This window comes from Micrasema longulum, unplaced genomic scaffold, assembly GCF_059751315.1.
Source record: "Micrasema longulum isolate JH-2025_06_02 unplaced genomic scaffold, ASM5975131v1 h1tg000216l, whole genome shotgun sequence".
In the NCBI taxonomy this organism is placed as follows: Eukaryota; Metazoa; Arthropoda; class Insecta; order Trichoptera; family Brachycentridae; genus Micrasema; species Micrasema longulum.
Genome location: NW_028277421.1, coordinates 556,081 through 565,242, shown reverse-complemented (window position 1 = coordinate 565,242; position 9,162 = coordinate 556,081).

The following is a 9,162-nucleotide window of genomic DNA, read 5'->3' as shown; positions in this document are numbered from 1 at the left end:
CATCACTCTCTTTTAGAGAATAAACCACGGGAATTGACTTTTTGCTGTTTTGAAGTAAGAAATGCAGACATTATCGAAATAAGCTATTTTAAACTGGAATAAAACATTGTAGTCCAATTTCATTTTAAATATACTTTTTAAAGTCAAATAAAAATCTAAAGCCCACATTGTTTTAATGCAAAAAACATCAATAGTCCCCAATACGCTATTTTAACATGTACTATTATTATTTAAATAATCATCATTTAACAATAAAAATTCATTATACATTGAAATTGTCTCATTTGATTAAAAAAGTATGAGGTCTTGGAAATCGCACAATCACAAAATATTGTTTCCTCAACATTTTGTTTAACGTAACTCCCGTGAGTTATCTTTTCAATTAACGAAAAATTAATATATACACACGTCATCGTTGTAATCACTTAAATAAGAGTATTATAACTCCCAAAAGTTAAGAAATATCCTTCTTCTTCATATATATCTTGTTTTATCTAATTATAGGCAAAATTCATATTTATGACGAACTTTCAATAATTTCAATGTAATAACCAAATCACTAAACATAGATTTATTTGCAAATAATGATAAAAACGTACGGCGCTTGCTTTCGAAATAATTCGTAGTATTTTTTCTTTTCTTTTGGATTTACATTAAATTAGTGTTCATTTTATGTTCGAAAATCTTTTTTAACTTACTGTGATGCTACTTGTGAAAACCTGTAATTGGTTTATTTGTAATTTGTATTGTTTTATGTTGAAGATAAATATAGTTGTTGGTTATCCAAATAAAAAATAATAAATTTAAAAAAAAAAACAGTTGATAATTTATCGTTTTTTTTATTTTGATATAAGGTATGCTCAAGTTTTTCTTCAGCTCAAATTATATCCAGGTGGCAATCAATAGACATGTTTCAGTTATCGTTTATGGAAAGTTGATTTTGTGAATAACGGGAAAAGCAATACCTTAGAACGAAAGCAGACTTAAATATGCAGTGGTTACCCATTCATTTAAAATATGCGTACTATCTGAAAGCGTCCATGATCGCAGTGCCCAGTGGAGATGTTTCACTCATCACAGATTGTGGTCGTGATCAGCAGTAATGGCGTCGATGCTGATGTGATACCTAGTATATCTACCAGACCTGCTGTCATTAAACATTAAAGTCACTTTATATTCACGCGTTGGACTTCTTTATTGCCTTTTTATTATTGCAAACGTATATTTTACGGCATGATTCCGGCACTGCGAACGAATTATCAATTACTGTAGAATTACACAGTGGCTTAAACTAGTTTTAATCTCAATTTTATAGGATGTTGCGCGGAATGTATAATTACCACAAAGTAATTTAATTTTAACTAGTATCAGTCTGCTTGTAATTGAACGTAGTTAAACAGAAATCAACCAGTCTACAGTCTATTGGTGTTATCGGGTGCAATAAGGTAAATTCTTTGTTCTGCTAAAAACAACCAGGCCGATTTCATAAAAAAAACAGTACCTAATAATCAGATTCTTAAAATAGAGTTGATCACTAAAATGGTATATCTCAATTTGCAGAACCTACAGCACTGGAAAAATCTTACGGTATCGATGCTGATAGGAAGAAATCTCCTCTATCTGCCTCCAGAAATCTAGTTCTCTTAAAGTTGACAAATATATACGTATTCCAATTCTATAAATTAATATATTTAAAAATACCCGTTGTTGAAAAACACGTTTTAATACAAAATATCACCTTATACATTCAAAGTAGGAATAAGGTATCATTCAATGTTAGATCTGGCTATTTTCTGCAAAATGCATATTTGAGGTTATGTTGTCAGCCTGACTAAAAAAAACACCAAATTTTCTTCATTTTGATATTCTTCAGTTCAACACATGACACAACATACGAGTACATCAGAGATTTATTTGGGCCGGCTGTTTTCTGCAAAATGCACATCTTAGGTTGTGTGGTCAGCCAGACTTAAAAAATCATTAAAAAAAGTCAAATGCGTATTAAAATTATTTTTAAATTCATTAATTAAAATAAATAATATTATTAAATTAAGAACCGAATGTATGTATTATTTATCAATTCATTAACGGTTGCGTAGATTTGATTATTCAGTATTTTCACAAAAGTGCTATTATCTCAGTTTTTTTTATTTTCTCTGGCTGGCTGCTTTCTGCACGTTCAATTCGAAAACAGTTTTCACGAAAATAAAAAAAGTCACAGATTATGCATTTTTTTAGTTTTATTTTGAATGCAGTAACCAACGTATCCAATCACGGAAGATCGTACAATACGTCAAAATTTAATTAAATAATAATTTATTTTAATAAAGAAACAAACATTTTACACACTTTAATTTTGTTAATGTCATCTTGGAAAAGGATGAATAACTTCGCCTCGATGAAAAAATAAGGATTAAATCATACCGTTTTATTTGTTTACAAAACATACAGCGTAAAATTATTGTTCTTTTATTTACTTTACGGGCGCCACGCAGCGCCGTGGCATAGTTAGTAAGACGGCCAACTCTGAAACTAACGTGACGTCGCGGGTTCGATTCCCGTCAGTTGCAATAAAAAACGTTTTTTTTCTTAATTTATCTGAGTGTTATGTATTTTTAAAAACTTCCTTATCCTTTCTTTTAAGCCTGCTGACAAGCCTCTAAAATACAGGCTTAGATTTTTATTACTTCAAAATATAAATAAAATTTTAAAGTAAATAAGTAATAACTGCGCCATAAATATTTTTGTAAATTAAAAAAGTAAATACAAAAATGCTGTTTCAAGTCTTTTCAACGTTATTTGTATTGCGTTATATTAGTAACTAATAATAAGATAACATTGTAAATATATTTATTTTAAGTGTTTTTTTGTTAATATTCGTATACTAAAATAATTTTCTGGAAAATAATTTTATACTTTAATACGAATGAAATACGAGTAATACAAGCGATATAAAAGAAGTTATTATTTATTCCCAGTTTCCCACAAACGTATAAACAGAAAAATCTTATCAGTCACGTTAATTTAATTTAAATGGCATATCAAATGAAGACAATGCTCTAAAAAAGGTTTTCCAGCTTATGTTTTGGCAATTAAAACCATTTTATTACTTCACACTAAATAATAATTATACCTGCAGTAGATTATTCTAATACAAGTATCACATTATTGAATTGATATTTTTAAAAACATATCAGTTTAAATGGTTTGGTTATGTAGAAAGAATATATGACGAAACAATAAGGAAGTTCAGCCCTACGGGAAATCGGATTTAAAAATGTATTTTTCGACGCAGTAAAAATTAAAGCATTGAATTGTACGGCGAAGTTTCTTGAAAATGTTTGAAAAAAAATATTTTAATAAAAACAAACTACTTCGCATGACGTCACAAGTTCTTCCGAATCAAACAATGATAAGAAAGTTGTATCAGGTTTCTAGTTTATGGTAAGTCAACTGACAAATCGGCAGAACTCATCAAGAAGAATGGGAAGAGAATTTAAGACGTCACTCACGAAGTAATTTCAAAAACACAAAACATTAAAAAATCACAACGCTGATAATACGAAACATTTTTATTTTAGTTTGAGAATCTATAATTTAAAAAAAAAAACACTGAATTTCTTCATTGTTAAGCATATATATGACCTTTCATTAATTTATAGGTAAATTATTAATAATAATGAATCAAATTGCTCTAAAATGCTATGTTGCATATTTTTTGTATTCCGCGTAGACCAACTACTAGATTTCATATTTTCTTTCACAGTCATCATCACGGTACTAATTATTTATTTAATTCAACATTTATTTGCATACAGTGGCTTGCAATGGCTTGCAGTGGTTTGCAGTGGCTTACAGTGGCTTGCAGTGGTTTGCAGTGGCTTACAATGATGATCAAGACCTGTATCCTGGAAAAAATCAATAATTGCGAATTTGATGAATTATTCCATTTATATTTTTGTAATCTATGATGTCGAAGCCCTACGAGTTGTTTTAAATAAATCAATATGGCAAGACTAAATGGTAACTTATTAAGAGGATGACCGAGACCAAGACGTGGCATGATCAGATATACCAAAATATTAAATCTGCGGTGGTATTCTGAACCGCTCTCGCGGCCGTAGTAAACACTTTTACCTCGCGTATTTTGCGAGATACAAGTTTTTTCTACGACCGCGAGAGCCTTTGGATTATAACCTTTTGTCATGTCAAAAACAGACACAATCGAATGGCACGTATGACAAGATATACGACACGGTACAGGTATGAATGTGGAAGCTAGGAATGTATTTCAGGGTAGACGTGTGTGGCGGTCCATCCTCTCTGCCTGCCGCTGCAGTAGAAGAAGTAGTATAAACTGTTTATTTTGTAAGTATATATTTTTGTATTACAATCGATACTGTGTGTCCAGGATAAAGAATACAGTTCTTTATGTGAAATAGTACCAGAACCCTAGACATAGGTTTTCGATTAGATAGCTGCTCTACGGTTAAAATCCTGAATAATGAAATGAAGTGGAAATAAGTCCGCCTCCTTTAGTACTGGTTGTCGTGTTCACCTACCATTCTCGAGGTCGGCAGGGTGGACGTAATTTTTTTTTATCGGTTTTTTAAACTGCAACATTTTATCGTTTCTGGATAGGCACCTGAAGCGTAAGATTGATGCAACCTTCATGAAACAGGTGATCGAATTAAGCTGCATTTGGACTACCAATACAGTACTTTATGCACCACTGGGTACGAACAGGGAGATAATAAAGAATATTTTTTTCATTTTTAAAAATTTAATAGAGAAATCAAATAAAACTTTTTTTACATTTTCATATATAAATACATATCATTATAATTTTATGTTTATCTTTTCTACCCCTTTAATGAAACAAGTTGCTCGTGTTTAGAAAGGGATTTCATTTTACAAAGATTTACATTGCACTCCTTTCTACGTTTGGCGTACAAAACTGTATAAAAAGCGCAAGGGATAAATTTATTTATTTAGTTATAATGTTTGTCAAAGTGGTTTAAAATATTATAATATTTTTGCTAAAAGTAATAATTGATTAAGAGAGAAAGCGATCATTAAAAAAATATTTCTTATTATGAATTTAATACAATTATTCTCGCATTGTCCATAATATGGAATGTTTATAATTCATGAGACGGATAAATATTGGAGTCATTATCACATCGACCGATTAGCCACGCTTTTTCAACAAAGGACTCATTGTTAGGCTAAAATGTCTAGGCCTAATGTGGTGTTTTTAATTGAATGGTTTTATGTCTCTTTAGTCAGCTGAGTGGGATGAAATTATAAGGCTGAATCAAAAGCAAGTGACTTTAATATAATTGTTTTCGCTTCTTGAACAAATGAATAATTTTCTTAGACATTTTATTAACTTGAGAGATTCTCCAGCAATGGTAATGAATTTAAAATGCCCTCCCCTACACCTCATAATGAAAAAGGAAGATATTTTTTTAGTAGATAAAAAAATCATTATTATCATCATCGTATCCGCACCCAAAGGTACATAGGGCACTTTATTCGAACACCAAATCCAGTGTATCTTAAAAAATTGTTCGAATAGTATAGAATACTCTAGCAATGATATTAAATTTTTAATGCCTTAGCCGACACTAAGCAAAAAATACGATTTTTTCATTAAGTCGATAAAAAAACATTATCATCACCATTGCAACCTTATCAGCACTCGATGATGCATATGGCATAACTTTGGAACACCTTATCTAGCGTATTTCGATAATTTGTTACATGAAGATTAGATGATCAGTCTTACGCTTCCGGCGCCAATCCAAGATAGAGTGAAATATTGTGGAGTAAAAACACATTTAAAACAAATACTTTACATCAACCCTATCAGGAATCGAACTTGGGACCTCAAGCATATGGAGTTTAAAACAGAAGAGACATTTTTTTGTACTTAACGTTAAAATGAATAAAAAATAAATAGTGAATTTCGCACAGTGAGTAAAGTGATAACTTAAACAAGACAATGAAATGAATAGATATTTTTTCAACAGAGATGAAGTTATAAAAATATAGAAGTCTAGCTGTTTACAGAGCTTACGATCTGTTATCGGCTTGGTTAAGTATCACTTTGTACACTGTGTCACATTCATTATTTCGCCTATCCAGCTTTATTTCTGTTTAAAAAAATATTTTGTATGATCAATACCGTCAGGGAAAAATCCAATATTCGCCTGCAAAGATTCGGACATACTTACTCAAAATTGCGTAAAGAAAATAAGTAAAGCCCTGTATGTATAACGCCTCAATTTCTACAAGAATATCTCCATCGTCGTTGAGATATTATTCAATACAAAATATACTGATGTAGAGTAAAAAAAGAAAAAAAAAATGTTCAAGATATTATATTTCGATCGAAGCATGTTTGTTTACATTGGTACTGCCATAAACATTGATAAAAATATATTTAAAACTAACTTTACACGACCATGTGTGGCTATTTTTAACCTGACTGTAAATAAATTCATCGTAATAATTTAAAAGCAATAAAGATAATTTAAGCAACGCATACAGTGCCGTTAGTAAGGAATCGGCTTGATAAAGAAAGCTGTTACACAACGAGGCATTCCATCAGAATATTTATATCCGATTCCATTGTTAGAATGTCTTGTGTGTCACTAAACACGTTTTACATCGCTATTTGCTATTAGTTAGGAAATAAAGTTAAGAAAATATTTCTTGACTATTTTTTACCAGCAGTTAAATAATTTATTGATGATTATGACAAGTGATCGTAAGCATAGAATAATGCTAATTTTCGTTGGCAATATTCAAATAACGTTATTTTATTATGGGTACATACCATATACTCTTACATTAGGGTGGTCGTAAAAACTAATATTTAAAATTTACCGGGGGCAATTTTTTTATTTTGTTGTATGATATAAAAAAAATACGGGTTTTAGAGGTCGCTACGGAGTTTTGAACTTTTAAAAGTTTTGAGGAATTTGTGTTTTTTTATTTTATTTTTTTCATAAAACATATTTTCATACGTAATTAATATTGAAAAACAAAGATTTTTCAGATGTAATGTACTCCCGGTAGATGTATTTACTTCTATAAATCTGAATTTAACTGATAAACACCAAAATTGTATTAAATAATGGTTAAGGTGCTAAATTGGGTCGGTACATTATATATTTATTTATTTGACGGACTTATGCAGTTCATTCTAACGATGTGAAATACAATTACTTTTAATAAATACAGGCACTAACAAAATAAAATACAACTGAGTAAAATTAAAGCTAGGACAAAAAAAATACTATCTCAATATTATTATTTACGTATTATGAATTATTATCCTCCATTCTATTACTGTTTTATCAACAACCTTTTTAAAATATTATTTTAGTTTATAACATTGAAATTCCGATTAATATAATCCAATTTTTTTTTTGTAATTTGCTTTAATTATGAATTCCTACCTATTTCCTTTACAAAAAAATAAGTTAAAATAACAGTTTTTTTTTTTTTAAATAGATCAAAATGACAGGGTGCCCCAAAGAAAATTAAGTTATATTTTTTTACCTTGTTTTAAGGACTACTCTTATATACATACTAGTACAATACTATTGCGTTATTTAAAAATCACATAAATGAATCAGGGTTCAAAAGATATATTATATCACTGAAATATATCACGATATTTATCATGAAATTTATAAATACATGATTTTAAATTTGCTCCTCCATATTTAACCAAATAAATTATATTTATTGTATGGAAATGTATTTTTTTTAACGTATTTTGTATATTGATGTGCCATAATATGTATTGATTTTAGTATAGAAGAGTCTCGACTTAACCCAGAATTTTCTAACAAGTCGGGACATAAAAAAAATATGATTGTGCTATGATAAAATTGTGTATTGTGTGTTTTAAATAAAATAAAACAAAAAATATGCAATGGACTACTTCATCTAATAACCAATAGAAAAAAATATTTTTAAAGATAAGTTCAAATTTATACGTATGTAATATGTTATGTACCTACTCCTATACGCACCTGTGTGTTTGTATGTAATTATGTTAATAGCTTTATTTTCGACAAAAACCATGTTAAATTGCCTGTAGTATTTTAATGTTTAAATTAATTATATCAATTAACATGTAAGGTGCTTTTTCTAAGGTGAATTGCCATGACACTGATTTTTTTTAATCAATAAAGGAGAATAAATATTACAAGTTTTGCATAAAAACCAGTTTTTATGAACTTAATAGAGAAATAAATTCCATTTCTATCGTAATTTTTAGTATAAACTATTACAAGATTTTCAAAAGTCCATTTTATGGTTGAACAAATCGTTCGTTTTCCAGGCAAATATTTGTAATCTTAACTTGATAAAATCAGTAAGAAAAAAGAAATGTCAGCTATTTTTAAATTATTTTTATTATGCATCTAATTAATGTTTTAAAGTGGCTTACTTAAAATTCAGTAAGTTGTTAGGTCAGTGAATCATAATTTAAAGTTCCTTTAATATTTCTGTAAAATAAACAAAAATTTGGTACTTTTTGGGTTTTATTAATACATTTTTTAAGGAAAAAAGTGAGTACGTATATGCTGTGAAATTGGCTGGAAGAATGAAATATAGCATTGTTTTAGTTTATTTTATTTTTTCTAGTCTCTCATTTTTCAGTACTAATATAATCTTTATTTAAACATAGTTTTTTTTATATTCCGTACTTTTTTTGTTGGGTACTTTGTTATTTATAAAAATATATTACAACTTCAACATTATAAATGCTTAGAAAGTATCCAATCACAGACCGCTAAAAATCCATTTATCATGAATTTCGTTTAATAAAAACGGTTTATTCTCACGTTTTTATGAAGCGTCATTGATTAGAGCTTTGTATGAGACTATGAATCAAAATTGTTTTTTTATTCCCATTTGCTGTGATATATATATATTTTTTTTTTTAAATAAAAACCTTTATTAGCATAAATAAACAAACATTCAGTAAAAAAATGGAACACTTCAGGTTAAACTTGCCAAAAAATAGTCTAGCTCTTGAGTTTGGCAAGTTTACAAAGTAACATAAAAAAGAAACAAATAATAAAATAAATAAAAAATTAAACAATTTTAAAAATTGAGAATATATAACACTACAAAACA